We start from the raw sequence: 19,828 nt of genomic DNA, 5'->3' as shown, positions 1-19,828 counted from the left end.
AATGATACTTAGTTGGTTTCATAAATATTATTATCTTATTATATAAATTTGGTCAAACTTGAAAAACTTTGACTCTCCAACATTCTTGAAATGACTCATAATTTAGGACGGATGGAGTATCAAATACAATCTAAGTGTTCACATACCTAGCCTTTTGATCAACCCAAACCCAACAAGTTGAAGTCATTTTTTTCCGAAATTGTTACTACTGGCAACTGCCGCTTGCTGATTTCAATGTCAATGATGCGGAGCCAGTGCAATCTGGGATCTTCCCCTGGGTCTGGTAGCCTGGTAGGCCAATGCAATCTGGGATCTTCAGTTGCCGCCAAAAGTCCACCGCTGGAGTAGTCAACGAAAGAAGCTAGCTTTGGACTTTTCCATGTGCTAACTCTTGTTCCAGGCACACGCACAGCAACACACATCCTGCCAAAAGTCCACCGCAGCAGAGAATTAGCCGCAATGGAATGGAATAGGCCACCACAAACTCCTACATGCACCTGTTAACATGTCGACACCACTCCACCACCACCAGGTAGGAGTAGCTGCCAAGCATACGCAGTTTAATTTCCATGGTTACATGGCTTTGCAGGAGTATATATATAACAAACACTGACAGCCCGACCGCTTTGCACAGGAAACAAGAAAGCTAGACCATTTGCAAAGAGGTAGTGAGATCCAAAATGGAGAGTGCAGCAGCGGAGCCACCCTTCGTGCTGGTTCCATGGCAAGGAGGCATCAGCCACATCATCCCGATGACCGACATCGGCCGCCTCCTGGCCTCCTACGGCGCAGCAGTCACCGTCATCACGACGCCGTCCAACGCCGCACTCGTGCGGTCCCCCGCGTAGAAGACCTCGCGACGCCGCCACTACCTCCGGGCGCGGCGGGGACGATCACGGTCACCGCGATCCCGTTCCCAGCGGCGGAGGCCGGCCTGCCCGAGGGCTGCGAGAGGCTGGACCTCCTCCGGTCTCCCGCTGACGTGCCCCGCTTCTTCGCTGCCAACAAACAGTTCGGTGAGGCGATGCTGCGCCGACGACCAAGCTGCGTCGTCGCCGGGATGTGCCACTCGTGGACGCTCGGCTTGGCTCGCGAACTCGGCGTGCCGTGCTATATATTTGAAGGACCGGAAACGGTGACCAGAGGGGGGTGAATGGGAGCCTCAAATTTCTTTCGAAATCTTCGACCACTGTCCCAACATCAATCCCCAAAATGCATACACGAAAGACTTGATGACCACGACCCTAGAGAAGGGTGGATGCTCCCTCAGAACACAGCGGGTCACCACAGAGCAAACGGAACACAGATCAAAGCCCAAACGAGCAAACTCCCAAAAGAAAAACAGCACTGCTCCTGCAAATATCGGACACGTCCGGTATTATATCGGACACGTCCGGTATTTTCCGGACACGTCCGGTATGATATCGGACACGTCCGGGATTTTCAGCAGCAAGCTGACCAAAAGAGAAAAATCCAAAACCCCATCAAACGGTGTCCAAAAATCATGAAATTTTAACCATAGCTCTTTAGACACCAAGGGAAGGTCTCCACAAAATTTCAGCTCAAAACTCCAAAGTGAGAAATATCGGACACGTCCGGTATGATATCGGACACGTCCGGTATGAACGAGCAGTTTCTCGGGAAAAATTAAATCAAGCCATAACTTGATCAAATCAACTCCAAATGACTTGAAATTTTGCACAAGAGTTCACAAGCGAGTAGAAAGGCAACCTCTAAAAGATCATAGCCCGAGACAAACTCTAACTCCGTGAATCGAAGGAATTGAAGAAAACCCCTAAGAAATAGGTCAAGAACTAAAATTGCCCGGATCTGCGATCTCGTGAGGAATTAGTGGATTTTCTTCGGTGGAAAGCTTCTACTCATGTCATTGATCGATCCAAGGCAACAAGAACGAACCAAAACCGTCCCAAATCGAAGAAACGAGAGGGGAAACAAGAAGGGACAAAAGGAGCTCGTGAAGAACACCAAAATCACATCAAGAACACAACTAAATCATGAATCTCGGAGGACATACGGTGGTTACGGCCACCGATTCCTTCAAAACCAAGTCACAATTTGAGTTGTGGACCTCTCTCATACATGGAAGCAAACTAGAGGAAGAAACCCTAAAGGAGAAAATGAAAACTGGAGGAGGTGAGGGAGATGGGGGCTCCCTCATCCTATTTAACAGGGCTATTACACATTCCCAGTTTTGCCCCGGATACAAATGAGTTGAACCGCTAAGCCCAAGGGCGTTATTGTCCAACCCGGTGTAATCTTGATCCGACGGCCACCGCGCCTTCTCACCGGTAGCTTCGCCTCGACGCGAACTCCCCGATGCCGCCACGTGCCGTCCGTCCCTCCTCGGAACCTCCGCCCGGGTTTTGAGGCCCAAACCCGTAAACCGTCCATCCGATGGTTTTGAGGCCCAAACCATCAAACCGTCCGCGAGTAGCGTACTCCATACGCGTCCCCCGCCATCCGACGCGTGTCACCGCCGTCCTCGACCGGCCGGCCCGCCAAGTCCTCCTGAGCCTCGCTCGACTCACGCGTCCGCCGTCTTGACCCGGTCAACACCGTCACTCCATATCTTCTTGCACTTGTCGATGTCCCAAGTGTCAGCCACCATGGCTAGTCACCCGGCCTCTGGGTCCCTCGGTCCAAGCCTCACGTCCGTCCTTCACCGCTCCCGGTCTGTCGGCACGGCACGTCCTCCTTGACCTTCACCTCGCCGTCGACCACCACATCCGAGCTCCACACCTGCACAACATAAGCCAAAAGACATGTCGCACACATAGTTTTCGCCATGGTAGGGTTAGTCACCACTCAACCTACTTCGTGGATCACATTGACAATCACTCATCACAAAACGAACACACAAGGGTACTTGTCAACCTTGTGTTCGCAATCTCCCCCTTGATGAGTGCATTGTCAACACCAATACACGAACAGCTTGAGCAAAAGAAAAAGAAGAAGAAGAGAAAAGAAAGAACTCATCCAAATGACCAAAAGCCAAAGAAAAGCCAAAAACTGGGTCATTTGAAGGTGAGCAAAAACTTGGTCCCCAAAGACATGGGCAACGGCTCGACGCAACCAAGTAAAACAAAACTAGCCCTCAAGAAGAGGCAACGGGCTCAACACCACTAGCAAAGCTCGAAAAACCGAAAAACTGCTAGACCCTCCAGAAGAGGCAAAGGCTCAACACATCTAGCAAAACACCTCAAATGCAACTCCCCCTGAACAAGTGCAATCTCTCTCAAATGAATGCATATCGCTCAACTTTAGGTGACATTGTGAGTGTGGAAACTTCTCCCCCTTGTTGACACATGCACTTATCAAGCTAGAGCCCAAAGATTGCATCTTCCCCTCAAATTATGCTATGAATGCAGAAATGCACGAATGCAGAAGCTTCAAGATTATAGTAAGTAGATTGAAAAGAGGCTCTAGTTGATGCTGTCATGTATATATAGCAACACATACAAGTGCTAGCAAATGCTCAAAGTGACCAAATAAGACGAAATATGGCATTTAAGCAATTTTGATCAAGTTTGAGCAATTTTAAAAGAGGGTTCACCACCAAAGGAGCACATAGCAAAAATAGACAGGAGATCGACCTTGTGCTACACATGTATGCAAAGTGAACTACCCCAAACAAAGTTCACACATCATGTCATGAGACAAACTTGTGGTTTGATCAAATTTTAGACACCAATTGAAATTTATCAGAGTTATGCAGCTTATTACCAAAGTTTGTCAGACAAGTGTGTGCGGGAGGTTATCTGTGCCACCAAAACCTGACTTAGCGACCATGTCAAGCCTATGCCAAAAGCAATCAGAAGCTTAAGACAATGATCTCGGTATCCATTACAGAGCTCAAGTTCACCAATAAGTGTAATTTGGAGCTGTCTCGATACTCTGACATAGGATAGTACAGACCCATCCCGATCTTTTCAATTCACTTAGTTTGATTTTCAAGTTTTAGCACAAATTCAAGTTTCTCAAGCAAGTGTGTAACTCAAAGTATGAGCCGTAGCAACTAAGCATATACATGAAGCAAGAAAAAAGATCTCAACACATTCTACACATGCTAGTGCCACAAGTAGTGGTGAACACATTTCATGTTTCAACAAGTTTTAATCAAGTTCACAGTTTGGAAAATAAGCTTAGCTCATAACATGCATCAATTGATCAAGAGGAGCCTAAGCCAAAAGCACATCATGTATATCCATAACATCCCCAACAAGAGCATAGTGTCAATCTAGCTACTATAAGGATGAAGCTCAGGATGCAATATGATACATGATGATATGATATGCAAGTATGATATAAAAACAAAAACAAAGACTAAACTACAAAGAAAAGCAAAACTAGAATACAACAACCAAAGTTCCCCTCCTCTAAAAAGGGAAACAAACTCCAAGCTCCCCTCGCAAGCGAGCAAAGTGGGCTTGGTCAAGTGGTTTGGTGAAGATATCTGCGAGCTGGTTTTGGGTATTAATGTGGTGCAGATCAATATCACCTTTCTCATAGTGGTCACGCAAGAAGTGAAAACGAACTTCTATGTACTTTGTCTTTGAGTGAAGGACTGGGTTTTTGGCTACACTTATGGCGCTGGTGCTGTCACAATACAAAGGCACTCGCCTAAACTCTAACCCAAAGTCTCTCAGAGTAGCTATCATCCAAAGCAACTGGGAACAACAAGCAGCAGCAGCAACATACTCAGCTTCTGTGGTGGATTGGGCAACGCTAGACTGCTTGCGAGAAGACCAAGACACAAGAGAAGATCCAAGAAACTGACAAGTCCCCAAAGTGGACTTCCTCTCAACACGACAACCAGCATAATCCGCATCAGAATACCCACAAAGAGAAAGGGAGGAGGAAGCTGAAAACCAAAGACCAAACTCGGGTGTGAAACGAAGGTACCTGAGGATCCGCTTGATGGCTTGACGATGAGACGTGCGCGGAGAAGACTGAAAACGCGCGCACAAGCAGACTGCGAATTGGATGTCCGGTCTCGTCGCCGTTAGGTACAGCAGGGACCCGATCATGCTTCGGTATTCCTTCTGGTCCACTGCTTCTCCCTCCTTGTCCTCATCCAGGGCCGTCGTGGTTGACATGGGCGTCGAAAGAGGCTTGGCCTCACCCATATCAAATTTCTTGAGCACGTCCTTGGTGTACTTGCCTTGGTGCACGAACGTCCCCTCACGAGTTTGCTTGATTTGCAGCCCAAGGAAGAAAGTCAATTCGCCCATCATGCTCATCTCAAATTCCCTGCTCATAGTATCTAAAAACTTGGCAACAAGAGCATGAGAAGAGCCACCAAAGATTATATCATCCACGTATATCTGAACCAAAAGGATGTCTGTGCCTTGCTTGAGGAGGAACAGAGTCTTATCTACGGAACCCATCCTAAAACCCTTATCAAGCAAGAAAGCTTTCAAACGCTCATACCAGGCTCTCGGGGCTTGTTTCAAACCATACAAGGCTTTGTGGAGTTTAAAAACATAGTTGGGGTACTTTGGATTTTCAAAGCCAGGGGGTTGCCTCACATAAACCTCTTCCTCTATGTACCCATTCAAGAAGGCACTCTTTACATCCATCTGATACAGCTTGAACCCTTTCGAAGCTGCAAATGCTAAAAGAATCCTAATGGCTTCTAGACGGGCAACAGGAGCAAAGGTTTCTTCATAGTCTATTCCCTCTTTTTGGCAAAAACCCTGAGCCACTAATCTCGCCTTGTTTCTCACCACCACCCCATCCTCACTCTGCTTGTTCTTGTAAACCCACTTTGTACCTATGGGGTGGCACTCTGGTGGAGGTGGAACTAAAACCCACACTTGGTTCCGCTCAAAGTTCTCTAACTCCTCGTGCATAGCATTAACCCAACCGGCATTAGATAGTGCGTGTCCAATATCTCGAGGCTCAAAAGAAGCTACGAAAGCAGAATGAGCGAAATGGGAAATATGATAAGACTTGGAACGCGTTACCCTTTCGTCGATGTCGCCGATCATGGTCTGAGGAGGATGGCGTCGATGGATATGTCGAGGTGCACCCAAAGATGAAGTCGCCTCCCCCTCATCCACAGCTGGGGCCTCCTCAGTCGATTGAGGAAGCGGCTCGCACGGACCCCATGAAGTAGAGGTGGAGGGCTCGGGGCCGTGAGCCGAAGTGGTCGAAGCTGGCTCGATCGGGGCAGCCGGTTGAGATGGCTTGGGATCATCCCAATCGACGTCATCGTCATCCTCAACAAAAATGCTATCACCCATCTCTTCATCACCTGCACGTTCAAAGACCGAAATAGAAGAGGGCATGGTTTCGTCGAAGGTGACTTCACAAGTCTCCACAACACGGTTAGTCTCAAGATTAAGCACACGGTATGCATGTGAATGAGAAGCGTAACCGAGAAATATACCGTCCGAAGATCTAGATTCAAACTTGTCAAGATTACCTTGCTTAAGAATGAAGCACCTACAACCGAAGACTCGAAGATGACTCACCTTGGGTGGACGCCCAAACCGCAATTCGTAGGATGTCTTCTTTAAGAAAGCACGAAGAAAAATGCGGTTTGAAACATGGCAGGCGGTGTTGATGGCTTCGGCCCAGTAACGCCTAGGAGTCCTATGCTCATCGAGCATCGTCCTAGCCATTTCAACCAAAGTCCGATTTTTGCGCTCAACAACACCATTCTGCTGAGGGACATAGGGCGAAGAAAACTGATGTTCAAGACCCAAGGAAGCACAAAAGGTGTCAAACTGAGAGTTTTTGAACTCAGTGCCATTGTCACTGCGGATAGCTCGTATGGCATTCTTTGGTAACTCAGTTTGCAACCTCAAGATCAAGTCACGAGCATGAGAAAACGCTTTGTCCTTGCCCTCCATGAAAAACACCCAAGAATAACGAGAAAAATCATCCACGATCACTAGAACGTACCACTTCCCTCCCTCTGACCGAACCCGAGCCGGACCAATAGTGTCCATATGGAGTAGCTCACCGGGTCTCGTGGTCATGACCTGAGTCACTGGAGGATGGGAAGCAGCCACCATCTTTCCATGGCGACAGGGATGGCATACCAGATCCTTCTCAAACTTAAGTTTGGGCAATCCTCGAATCATGTCAAGAGAACTCAACCTCACTAGGAGATCGAAGCTCAAGTGACCAAGTCTCCTATGCCACTTCCACAAATCAGAAGAAGATCCGGCAACCAAACAGCGAGAAGAACCGAAAGACTGAGAGAAATCAGCTCTGAAAACTCGGCCAAAAGGAACGATCTGACACACTAGATGTCCCTGAGAATCGAGCACACGAGAAAGTCCAGTCTTAAAGCGCACCTCAAACCCATCTTGAAGGAGTTGCGAAACAGAGAGCAAATTAAAATGCAGGCTTGAAACCAAAGCAACGTCCTTCAAGATAAAAGACTCATTGACCCGAATGGTCCCACGAGACAGCACCTTACCTTTGCTATTGTCCCCAAATGTGATGTACTCCTTGTATTGCATGAGGTCGAGGCTGGAGAACCATTTGGAACTTCCGGTCATGTGGCGCGAACAGCCGGAATCAACAAGCCATGTGTTCTCTAGGCCTCCGCTCTGCATCAATAGAAAGACAGGGGGTGAGCAAATGGCACAACACTGGGGTTAGTGAAATGAGGAGAATACCAGTGTTGAGTCATTTGCCCTGGAAAAGTGTTAGGAAAAACACCATACATGCCATGTCCCATTAGAGAGAAGCGATCACCACGTGGGGGAAAACGTGGTCCGCTAGGAGTGTGGGACTGAAAGCCACGGTCGCGAGGTCCAGAGTCATATAGATCATGACTTGGGCCACGCCGGGCACGACCACCACGTGGTCTTGCCACCTGAGGCCTAGCACCTTGAGGCATTGCACCTCTAGGCCTAACATTGTGCCTCTGAACAGGCGGTACATGTACGCCATGGGGAGGACGGTACATATTTCGGTTGTTCAACTCGTACTCGCGCCGCTCATCTCTCTTCCTCCTAAAGCAAAACTCAGCCAAATGACCATCTCTATGGCAATAGTCGCAGTGGTACCTCACCTCTCTCTTGGATGGTGGTTGACTCACTCTCTTGTGGATGTGGTTCACTCTCTGAGGCTTTTTGGCTTTAGGAAGAGGTGCACTAGAGATGTTGGGTAGAGTATCGAGTGAGTTCCGAAAGTGGTTCGGTTTGGGAACCCAAACTTGCTTGGATGGTGGAGCTTTTGGTGGTTCTTCAAACACACCATCTTTGATCATAGGCTTGGTAGACTCTGGTGGAGGGATCCTGATCAATTTGGGAGTGTTGGTGGGTTTCTCACTTGGGTTCAAACCACTATGTTCACCAACCTTGCCATAGACATGCTCACCCTTCCCACCTATAGCAAAGCCTACTCCCGATGAGTCAGTTCCCCGCCTGAACTGGCTCACCATCATGCCCAACTGGGGCTCACTGCACGACACCCAGCTCAAGATGGATCGAAGTTGTGTGTTTTCTTCCTCGGTTCCCATCTTGTCGTGCCTGCAGGACTCAAGCTCCAACACCAAAGCTTCACATCGAACACATGTAGTGGTGATGCTATCTAAGTTGGCCTTCTCAAACTCAGCAAGTTTGGCAACCTTCTCTACCAACTCAGATTGCAAGCCTGAGCAGGACTTGCACGCACCGAGCAACCCAGAACGAGACTTCAACTCATCACATTCATCAAGCAAAACAGCATACTTGGATTGCAAGTCAGAGAGGTTAGACATGTGTATAGCGCACTCATCGCACTCCTCCTCCTCTGACACCACTACACCACTCTTGGCAAGCTCCAACTCCTTCAAAGCAACCTCTAGCTGGTCCTTAAACTCTTTTCTCTCGCGGACAGCACGCTTAAGCAACTTATCTTGACTCATCAATGTATCATTCATAGTATCAAGCTCAAGCATAAGTGAGTCAAGTGTGGGCGGTACCTCATTTTCGTCGTCGTTGACGTCGACGTCCTTTTTGAGCTTTGCTCCACCGTCAACCGCCATAGTGCAAAACCCACCACGGTTTGCACCGGCGACAAAGCAGAGACCGTTGAGCTTGTCCTCGCGCTTCTTCTCGGACTCATCGTCGGTCGAGGGACAAGAAGAGTGATCATCGTCGGAGTCGTCGTCGAGGTCGCTGAGGGAGGCGAGGAAGGCGCGTTCTTGAGCTTTGGCCTTCCTGCGGTACGCCTTCTTGATCGCCTCCTCGTCGAAACCGCCCTTGGCCTTGTGCTTGCCAGAGGTGTAGTCGCGCTTATCCTTGCGCTTGCCGGAGTCGTACTTGTTGATGAAGGGCTTCTTCTTGGGGCAGTGCGCGACGAAGTGGTCCGGATCTCCACATCCATAGCATCCCTCCTTCGGGCCACCACTGCGTCGGCGATTCAAACGGTTGTTGTGAAACCGAGAGAACCGACTGATGACGAGTGCCAACTCATCATCCCCAAGAGACTCCAGCTGCTCCTCTGTGACTGACATCAAGCACGACAAAGAGAAAGAAGCTTGTGAAGGGTTAGTCAATGAACTTGAACCACTACCTGAGACCAAAGCCATGGTTGGTGCAGAGGGATTCTTGAGCTTGGCTTGGGTTTGGTAGTCGATCTCTGTGGACTTGAGCTTGCTGAAAAGCTCGTCAACAGTGAGGGTGTCGTAGTTGGCGGACTCGATGATCGCCGACACCTTCACATCCCATACCTTTCGATCAAGGGCATAGAGAAGCTTGAGCGCCCTCTCATGATCACTATAAGGTAGGTTGGCCTTGTTCGCTTTCATTTTGTTGACGATAGTCTGAAAGCGGGAAAACATGGCATCGATGGACTCGCCATCAAGCTGAGAGAAGTTCTCGTACTCGCGCTTGTACGTCTCGTAGAGTCTGGTCTTGACCTGTGCGGTCCCCTCGTGATAGCTCTGAAGCCTCACCCAGATCTCTCGAGCTGTAGTACAATCGGAGACACGCTCGAACTCAGAAAGCGAAAGACTCGAGAAAAGCACACTGCGAGCTTTGCTATTTGCGTTGTGCCGATCCTTGTGATCCTGGGTGGTACGGGCCGCGGTAGGGAGCACAACGTAAGTAGCATCCTCGCAAATTTCCCAGACGAGCCAATCAATCCCCTGGAGATGCGCAGACATGCGGATCTTCCAATAAGGATAGTTTGACCCATCGAAGTGCGGTGGTTTGCCAGAACCACGCTCCATGTCGCCTTCGTGGATCATGGACTGGACCGATTAAGGTGGAATGATCCTTAACCGGCTCTGATACCAATTGAAGGACCGGAAACGGCGACCAGAGGGGGGGGGGGTGAATGGGAGCCTCAAATTTCTTTCGAAATCTTCGACCACTGTCCCAACATCAATCCCCAAAAAGCATACACGAAAGACTTGATGACCACGACCCTAGAGAAGGGTGGATGCTCCCTCAGAACACAGCGGGTCACCACAGAGCAAACGGAACACAGATCAAAGCCCAAACGAGCAAACTCCCAAAAGAAAAACAGCACTGCTCCTGCAAATATCGGACACGTCCGGTATTATATCGGACACGTCCGGTATTTTCCGGACACGTCCGGTATGATATCGGACACGTCCGGGATTTTCAGCGGCAAGCTGACCAAAAGAGAAAAATCCAAAACCCCATCAAACGGTGTCCAAAAATCATGAAATTTTAACCATAGCTCTTTAGACACCAAGGGAAGGTCTCCACAAAATTTCAGCTCAAAACTCCAAAGTGAGAAATATCGGACACGTCCGGTATGATATCGGACACGTCCGGTATGAACGAGCAGTTTCTCGGGAAAAATTAAATTAAGCCATAACTTGATCAAATCAACTCCAAATGACTTGAAATTTTGCACAAGAGTTCACAAGCGAGTAGAAAGGCAACCTCTAAAAGATCATAGCCCGAGACAAACTCTAACTCCGTGAATCGAAGGAATTGAAGAAAACCCCCAAGAAATAGGTCAAGAACTAAAATTGCCCGGATCTGCGATCTCGTGAGGAATTAGTGGATTTCCTTCGGTGGAAAGCTTCTACTCATGTCACTGATCGATCCAAGGCAACAAGAACGAACCAAAACCGTCCCAAATCGAAGAAACGAGAGGGGAAACAAGAAGGGACAAAAGGAGCTCGTGAAGAACACCAAAATCACATCAAGAACACAACTAAATCATGAATCCCGGAGGACATACGGTGGTTACGGCCTCCGATTCCTTCAAAACCAAGTCACAATTTGAGTTGTGGACCTCTCTCATACATGGAAGCAAACTAGAGGAAGAAACCCTAAAGGAGAAAATGAAAACTGGAGGAGGTGAGGGAGATGGGGGCTCCCTCATCCTATTTAACAGGGCTATTACACATTCCCAGTTTTGCCCCTGGATACAAATGAGTTGAACCGCTAAGCCCAAGGGCGTTGTTGTCCAACCCGGTGTAATCTTGATCCGACGGCCACCGCGCCTTCTCACCGGTAGCTTCGCCTCGACGCGAACTCCCCGGTGCCGCCACGTGCCGTCCGTCCCTCCTCGAAACCTCCGCCCGGGTTTTGAGGCCCAAACCCGTAAACCGTCCATCCGATGGTTTTGAGGCCCAAACCATCAAACCGTCCGCGAGTAGCGTACTCCATACGCGTCCCCCGCCATCCGACGCGTGTCACCGCCGTCCTCGACCGGCCGGCCCGCCAAGTCCTCCTGAGCCTCGCTCGACTCACGCGTCCGCCGTCTTGACCCGGTCAACACCGTCACTTCATGTCTTCTTGCACTTGTCGATGTCCCAAGTGTCAGCCACCATGGCTAGTCACCCGGCCTCTGGGTCCCTCGGCCCAAGCCTCACGTCCGTCCTTCACCGCTCCCGGTCTGTTGGCACGGCACGTCCTCCTTGACCTTCACCTCGCCGTCGACCACCACATCCGAGCTCCACACCTGCACAACACAAGCCAAAAGACATGTCGCACACATAGCTTTCGCCATGGTAGGGTTAGTCACCACTCAACCTACTTCGTGGATCACATTGACAATCACTCATCACAAAACGAACACACAAGGGTACTTGTCAACCTTGTGTTCGCAATCTTCCACGGTTTCGGCGCGTTCGCCCTGCTCTGCATCGAGTACCTCTACAAGCACAGGCCACACGAGGCGGTTTCATCAGCAGATGAGCTCATCAACATCCCAGTCCTCCCGGCGTTCGAGTGTAGGGTATCACGTTTGCAGCTACCACCGCATTTCGCGCCAGCGACGGCCATGGGTGGTGGGACGATGCAAGAGATACGGGAGTTCGACATGGCCGTGGACGGCGTGGTCGTGAACAGCTTCGACGAGCTGAGCACGGCTCCTGCGAGCTTCTCGCGACGGCGACCGGCAAAACTGTTGTTGCCGTTGGCCCCGTCTCGCTGTGTCGCTCGCCTAGTATTGATGCACAATCCATGACAGATGATGCCAGGCGGGTCCTGGAGTGGCTGGACACCAAGGAGTCCAAGTCCGTGGTGTACGTCAGCTTTGGCAGTACGGCCGGGTGCATGCCACCGGCACAGCTGATGCAGTTAGGCAAGGCTCTAGTGTCGTGCCCTTGGCCTGTCGTATGGGTCGTCAAGGGCGCCGACTCAATGCCCGACGACGTCAAGAAGTGGTTACGTGCGAGCTTCGACAGCAACAAGAGTGCTTGGTAGCGCGAGGCTGGGCTCCCCAGGTCGCCATCCTAGCTCACCGCGCCGTCGCCGGCTTCCTCACGCACTGTGGGTGGGGCTCGACTCTGGAGGCCATTGCCGCCGGCATGCCCATGGCCACCTGGCCGCTTTTCGCCGAGCAGTTTATCAATGAGAGGCTCATCGTGGACGTGCTTGGTGTTGGGGTATCTGTAGGCGTGACAAAGCCAACCGAAAATGTCCTCAGTGCTGGTAAGCTCAACGGAAGCAGAGCGGATGTGGAGGCCGAGGGGTGGGTATGGAACAAGTGGCGAAGGCCTTGCAGAGGCTGATGGATCAGGGTGACGAAGGGGAGCAGAGGAGGAGGAAGGCTCAGGAGCTGAAGGCGAATGCAAATGGAGCATTAGAGAAGGGTGGGTCGTCCTACATGAATTTGGAGAAGCTCATCCAATCTTTGGTTTCATGATTGATTAATTAACATGTGACATTTAATTAGGTTTTGCTGAATAAAATAGCTGGTGTTCAGCCTTGTGATGAGTGATTTACAACTCATCAAATTTGTTTCATGTCTTTAAGATTATATAAGCAGGTTTATATCATTTATTGTGTTTGAGACTTAACTGAAGGTAGTGGAGGACTTGAGATGTGATGCAGTGATGGAGTCGAACCACTATATAACCTACCGTGTGATCCATTGAATATCAAAGAACAACAGATTTGTTTCGCCACAATAATAAACTTCACTATTGGAATAATTACGGTTGCCGTACAAAAGCAATTTGAAGTTACGGCAAAGTTACTCCAAGAATGCAGGGGCTTTTGGTTTCGACCTAAGAGCATCTCTATCAGACCTAAGAGCATCTCTATCAGATCTCTTATATTGCATCTCATATAAGTTGTTTTATTAGGAGAACATTTTAAAATGCATCTCATGATTGAAAAATTAATACGTGACATTAACATGCTTTTCTGAATGAAATAGCCGGTGTTCAACCTTGCGATAGTGATTTACAAATCATCAAATTTGTTTGATGTCTTTGAGATTACATGAGCAAGTTTAGATCGTTTATTATGTATGTTTATGTTTGAGACTTTACTGATGGTACGTAGTGAAGGAATTGAGATGTGCTGCAGTGATGGAGTCGAAACACTCTAACCTACCTTGTGACCCATCGAATATCGAACAACAACTTATTTTTGTTACCACAACAATAAAATTCACTATTGGAATAATTACCGATGCCATACAAAGCAATTTGAAGTAACGACTAAGTTACTCAAGAATATAGGGGCCTGTTTGGCTTCGATCTAACATTTCCATGCATAAATCTAGTCATACCATTAATTGTTTCTTAGGCTAGAACGAAGTGCGACTTAACACCTCGCTTGTTAACATGATGCTACATACGACAACTGATGTGGTGCTATATCAGATAAAATCACCATCCAAAACTACTCAAGGTGAAAAAAATTGATTTAAAGCTACTCGAAATTAAAAAAAGGTATTTGCCTGAAATATAGGCTCTTTTCAGGCGACGGGTACAAATAGATCTTCATCCAACGCTGAGGATCTGTCCCTGTTGTATATGTAGGCTTGCATTCATAGCGGGTCCGAAAATACCCGATACAGACTGCTATCCCTTAACACGCCTGCCAAAATAAACCCGTTAACCATGGCAATCTGCACGCATTGGTTTCTGTTCACAAGGAGACAAAACGGGTCCACAACCAAACCCAGAACATATATCTACTCCTTAACGGGTTTGAAAAAACCCGTTAAGCTTGCTAGAGGTGTACCGGATGAATAAACATGGGCCTATTTCTTCACGTTGAATTGGGCTTTACACAGTGAGCCAAAAACGCAGAAATCTGTCCCACCTAAACCCCCGCTACAACAAAAAATTAGATCCAGTGGAATTAGATCGAGAAAGCACAAACTCGCAGGGGATCAAGCATGATAGCCGAGAGCGTGGGCATGGCAGCGGCCGCCGCCTCCATGCTCAGTTGCTCTTGGCCTTGGTCTCCTGCTGCCCCACGAACAGCGTTAGCATTGGCATCGCTGCAGTCAGTGGCGGATGCACGATGCAGGATAAGGGGGGCTAAAACAATGGAGATGTTGATTTGCATGAAGATTTAATGGTGAAATCAAGCTTTTTGCTACAGTAATTAGGCTTGAAATCAAGAAATTAGGGGGGGCTGGAGCCCCCCAGCCCCCCCTTTGGATCCGCCGCTGGTTGCAGTAGAGGCAGGAGTGCTGCTGGAACCCTGCTCGCTGAACACCTCCCTGGCGTGGCGCACCATTTCCCAGTTGCTCTTCGGCGCCCGGTGCGCTGCCAGCACAGCCTGCAGCGCGGCGCTGAATGCCCCACACGCCCTGCCGCCGTCCCCTGCCACGTTCGCCGAAGTCTCGTCCATCTAGCACCCGCTCAGCAGGATCCCGGCGTCGGCGTCGGTGTCAGCAGGATGCCTGGTGCTGCAAATTCACTATAGTGGGATTATCATTTCATGATTTGTTGAGGACACACTCAAGTTTAGATAGAAGATTGGCCCCGTTCGGCTTACCCCATGTTCGGCTTGTTTTTTCAGCCGTAACAGTGTTTTTCTCTCACAACAATTCAGCCAGAACGGTGTTTTTTCAGGCAGTTTCAGCCAAGTTTCAGACCAGCGAACGGATCCATTATGAACTGCATAAAAATAAAGGCCTAATTATTTGTACCGAGTAAACAATGAACCATATATATGATGTTGAAAAATTCAGACCATACACAAGAAAAATGCACATTTGTGTTAATGCAACTATTACTTTTTGACAATGCAATTGTACTTTACATGTATGCAAATAGAAAAGCCTCAACTAGAAAAGCCCACCGGTGCATAATCAAACACCATCTATATGTTCTGTGGTGCCATTGAGGCCTATATCTCAAGGCGTACCATAGCACAAAAGATGAGAAAAAACATATCAGTTTTTTTCCTGTTGTGCCCTAAAAATCCAGAAACGCTTCCTAAATTTTCTGATATATAGTAAGGCAAAATTGCATTCTATACTCAAATTAGCTTCATCTAGAACTACACCAAAGGCCCCAAACTACATAAAAGATTGAGCATGGGATGGAGTTGTTCTATACCGGAACCTTGGCCATCTTGCGGAATCCCTTGCGCATGACAAACTTGTCATAGAGGCTAGCAGCCTTGTTCCACTTCTTTGTTTTGGTTGTTTTGAGGACCACCACAATCTCCCTGCCACTGGCTCCACTGTCACGGTCTTCCTGTTTGCAAGGCCTGAAAAGCAACCTATCAGTGCTGCTGATGGCATTAAAAAGTCAAATGAATAGGTTGGTGAACAAACACTAACTGGAGTGCTTGTAGCAGTGAACATTGCAGAGATTATTGGGCTCCTTGTTGAACTAAACCTTGCCATTGCCGTTGCCAAACCTTCCTCACGATCTCCCTGACCAGGGAATCCGGCTCGTGCATGTGAAGCCTGCTACAAGTAGAGTTAACGTGTGCCTGATCTGTATTTACACAGAGACAAACAGAAACACAAAAAAAATAGAGTTAACTCGTGCCTGATCTGTATTTACACAGAGACAAACATAATCTGTTGGGAAAAGGGGCAAGGTGGCACAGGCAACAGAGTTGCAACAACCCTGCCCAATGCCCGATTCACATATTAAATTATTCTGAGCAAACAAAGGCATAATGAATATGATTTTGAAAATTTCAGAACATAAATATGAAAATTGCATATTTTAAATAGTGCAACTAGTACTTGTTGATAATGCAACTATACTGTTTATGTATATAATTAGAAAATCCAGCTCATGCATGTGAAGCATGCTGTGAGTACAGTTAACTTGTGCTGGTGAAAAGCGGCACACAGATAAGCACAATTAACGAAACTCTGAACTGTGTTAGCACAAAGACAAATCTGTTTTGTCTGTGTTGAGCGAGACCATGCACTACCGGACTCCTTGAGTTTGCCGAGTGCCCGAAACACTCGGCAAAAGACATAAAACACTCGGCAAATGGTTCGCCGAGTGTAACACTCGGCGAACAGCACTCGCCAAAAACAGTGACGGCAAAGCCAACTTTGCCGAGTGTCCGACACTCGGCAAAGTTAAAACCGAAAAAAACCCGAAAAAATGAGAATTTTTACCCAAAAAAAATGGATTTTTTTTATCGATGGAGGCCCCCACCGGCCAGCGCCCACCCATCTATGACATTTTTCGCGTGAATTTCATGGCTACGCGGCCGACGCGATTCGAACCCGAGACCTCCCGCTGTGCACGTACCTCCTCTAGCACTACACCACACTCTCACTTGTGTCTGGATTCCGTTTTAGTTCCCAATATATTATACTAAACCGAGTGTAAATTGCATGTTTGAGGCCCTAAACGAATTCAAATAAAAAAGTTGTAAACTACAAAGTTTCATAACTTTTCGAGATCTACACTTTTAGTTTAGGAAGTTTTTCCATCCGAGGTCGTTTACAAAATTTGAATTTTAAAATTTTGAAATTCAAACACAGTTTTGCATGACAAGATGTTTTCAAATCAAAAAGTTGTAAACTACAAAGTTTCATAACTTTTCGAGATCTACACTTTTAGTTTAGGAAGTTTTTTCCATCCGAGGTCGTTTACAAAATTTGAATTTTAAAATTTTGAAATTCAAACACAGTTTTGCATGACAAGATGTTTTCAAATAAAAAAGTTGTCAACTACAATGTTTCGTAACTTTTCGAGATCTACAGAGTTTATTTTGGTTGTTTTTTTTCATCCGAGGTCGTTTGAAAAGTTCGAATTTTAAAATTTTAAAATTCAAACGCAGTTTTGCATGACAAGATGTTTTCAAATAAAAAAGTTGCCAATTACAAAGTTTCATAACTTTTCGAGATCTACAAAGTTTATTTTGGTTGTTTGGTCATCTGTTCATCCGACATGGCCGTTCTAACATTGTTCACAAATCTTATATATCTCTCTTGTAGTTTCATAAACTACAAGAGAGATATGTTAGATTTGTGAATAAATTTATTTTCACTTTGTCGTATGAAGAAAAGACCAAAACAAACATTGTACATCTTGATGAGTTATACAACTTTGTAGTTGAAAACTTTTTCATTTGAATTAATTTACTACTTCAAAATGTGCTTTGAAATTTTCTTTGCCGAGTGTCAAAAAAATAACACTCGGCAAAGAAGATCTTTGTCGAGTGTCAAAAAAAACACTCGGCAAAGAAGCTCTTTGCCGAGTGTAAAAAAAACACTCAGCAAAGAGACTCTTTGCCGAGTGTTAAAAAAACACTCGGCAAAGAGCCTCTTTGCTGAGTGTAAAAAAAACACTCGGCAAAGGCGTCAACACTCGGCAAAGAGCCTCTTTGCCGAGTGTCAAAAAAAAACACTCGGCAAAGGCGTCTTTGCCGAGTGCCCGAAAAACAACACTCGGCAAACCACCTGGCACTCGGCAAAGAGCCGGTCTTCGGTAGTGATGGTGCCTTTTTTTGGGCAGGACTCTGTCTATGGCTAGTGGCATGCAATTATCGCCAACCCCAAGGATGTTCAAATGCAGCTGCTTTTTGAGTCTGAATTTAGTTGGCACAAAAAATTCAGAAACAACAACTCTAAAACTACATGCACCGAATTTGTCCACATTAGCGAGGATTCCCTAAGTACTAATGGAACATTAGTAGAGACAGTGATAGGCTACAAATAGTTGAAAGCCCTAGTTTGGTTTTGGCTATGTCGGTGCGAAAAGTGACCAACAAGTAAATATTTGTAGTTTTACCGTGCGTTGTGATCGGATGTGGCCTATCACTCAATGACACAGGGTTTATACTGGTTCAGGCAACGTGCCCTACGTCCAGTTTCAGTCGGTTAGTGACTTTATTCCTGAGCAGGTGCTCGAAGTTTGCTGTGGGGTTACAAACAAGTGGGACTAAGAAGGGGAGTGTTAAAGGTCCGGTTAGGCTCTGGACTGAAAGGCCAAGAGTGATGGGAGCTCCAACGTGCGCTAAGTATTGGAACGTATGCTCTGTGTAGCTTTAGAGTTCTAGAGCCGTAGAGCTGTTCGTATGCTCAGAATGTCTAAAGCTTAGCTGAGAGAGAGAGTCGGAATGACTGTCCCCTATTGGGAGAGAGCGCATCCCCTTTTATAGGTGAAGGGGATGGCCTTACAAGTGTGTGAGAGAGAGTGTGCTCATGTTTTACTAAGTCTTGTTGCCCACGCTGTCGGGTATAAGACGGTCGTCGGCGCCCACAATACTGTTTATGTCAGACGTGTGTGGCAGGCTTTACCGTGTTCGTCTGGTATGGCAAATGACGATGCACACAACACTGTAAGACAAATGTCGACGCCCACAATATTGTTCAGGTTCTGACATGCCTGGAAGGTTATAAAGCACCCTTCTAGCATGGCCTGGCGGTATTGTCCTGCAGGTGTGCAGGGTACGATCCTTGGTATTGTGGTTGACTTGAGCGCCTTGCCTTATCTGCTTCGCCTGATTCTTGGGTCCTCATCGAGTGGGCGTCCCCGGTCGGTCGAGAAGAGCTATAAGCAGAGGTTCAGCGTATTCCTAGTCGGAAAAGTGGGTTAGAGTCGGAAGCGAGCGTCGTCCCCTCCTTGACCAGGCCTTTCGGTCGGAAAAGTGGGTCGGAGTCAGAAGCGTGCGTCATCCCCTCCTTGGCCAAGCCTTCCAGTCGAAGACTGGATCGCTCTTTCGGCATGTCGTTAGGTATCTAGGCCGGCCCAGGAGTCGCGCGTCGTTGTAATGCCGTCTGCTGGGCTGAGTTTTTGCTAGGAAGCGGGCCCATCGGGGACCCTGGGTTTATGAACCCGACAGGCTAATTGATGAAACCTATTTGGACTAACCTAATTGCTAAGTGCGTGTAGCTAAGAGAGGTTAGGTCCAAAGCCAAGTGGAGTGGTCGGCTATGATGATCAAGTGCTCCAACTTGGAAAGAAGAAAGAGAAAAACAAAATGGGCTCAAAGCAAAGGTATACTTGATAGGGCCATTTTGTTTTTGGCACTCAAGACACCATAGAGGGTGTGAGTGTATTTAGGATTGATAGCCGTACTATGAAGAGGGGAGAAATTCATTTGTGAAATGCGGTTATCAAAGTGCCACTAGATGTTCTAACTCATTGTATATGCATTTAGATTCTAGCGAGTGCTAACACCCTTGAAAATGCTTTGAA

General features: G+C 47.5%; 1 pseudogene; it reads left to right on the top strand.

The window, feature by feature from the left end:
* The first annotated feature begins 680 nt into the window (after positions 1-680).
* Positions 681-13,101, top strand: LOC136480594 (UDP-glycosyltransferase 73C6-like; annotated as a pseudogene).
* The last annotated feature ends 6,727 nt before the right edge of the window (positions 13,102-19,828 follow it).

This window comes from Miscanthus floridulus, chromosome 9 (assembly GCF_019320115.1).
Source record: "Miscanthus floridulus cultivar M001 chromosome 9, ASM1932011v1, whole genome shotgun sequence".
In the NCBI taxonomy this organism is placed as follows: Eukaryota; Viridiplantae; Streptophyta; class Magnoliopsida; order Poales; family Poaceae; genus Miscanthus; species Miscanthus floridulus.
Note: the sequence above shows the minus strand (reverse complement) of the source record. Positions and strands in the feature narration are given on the sequence as shown.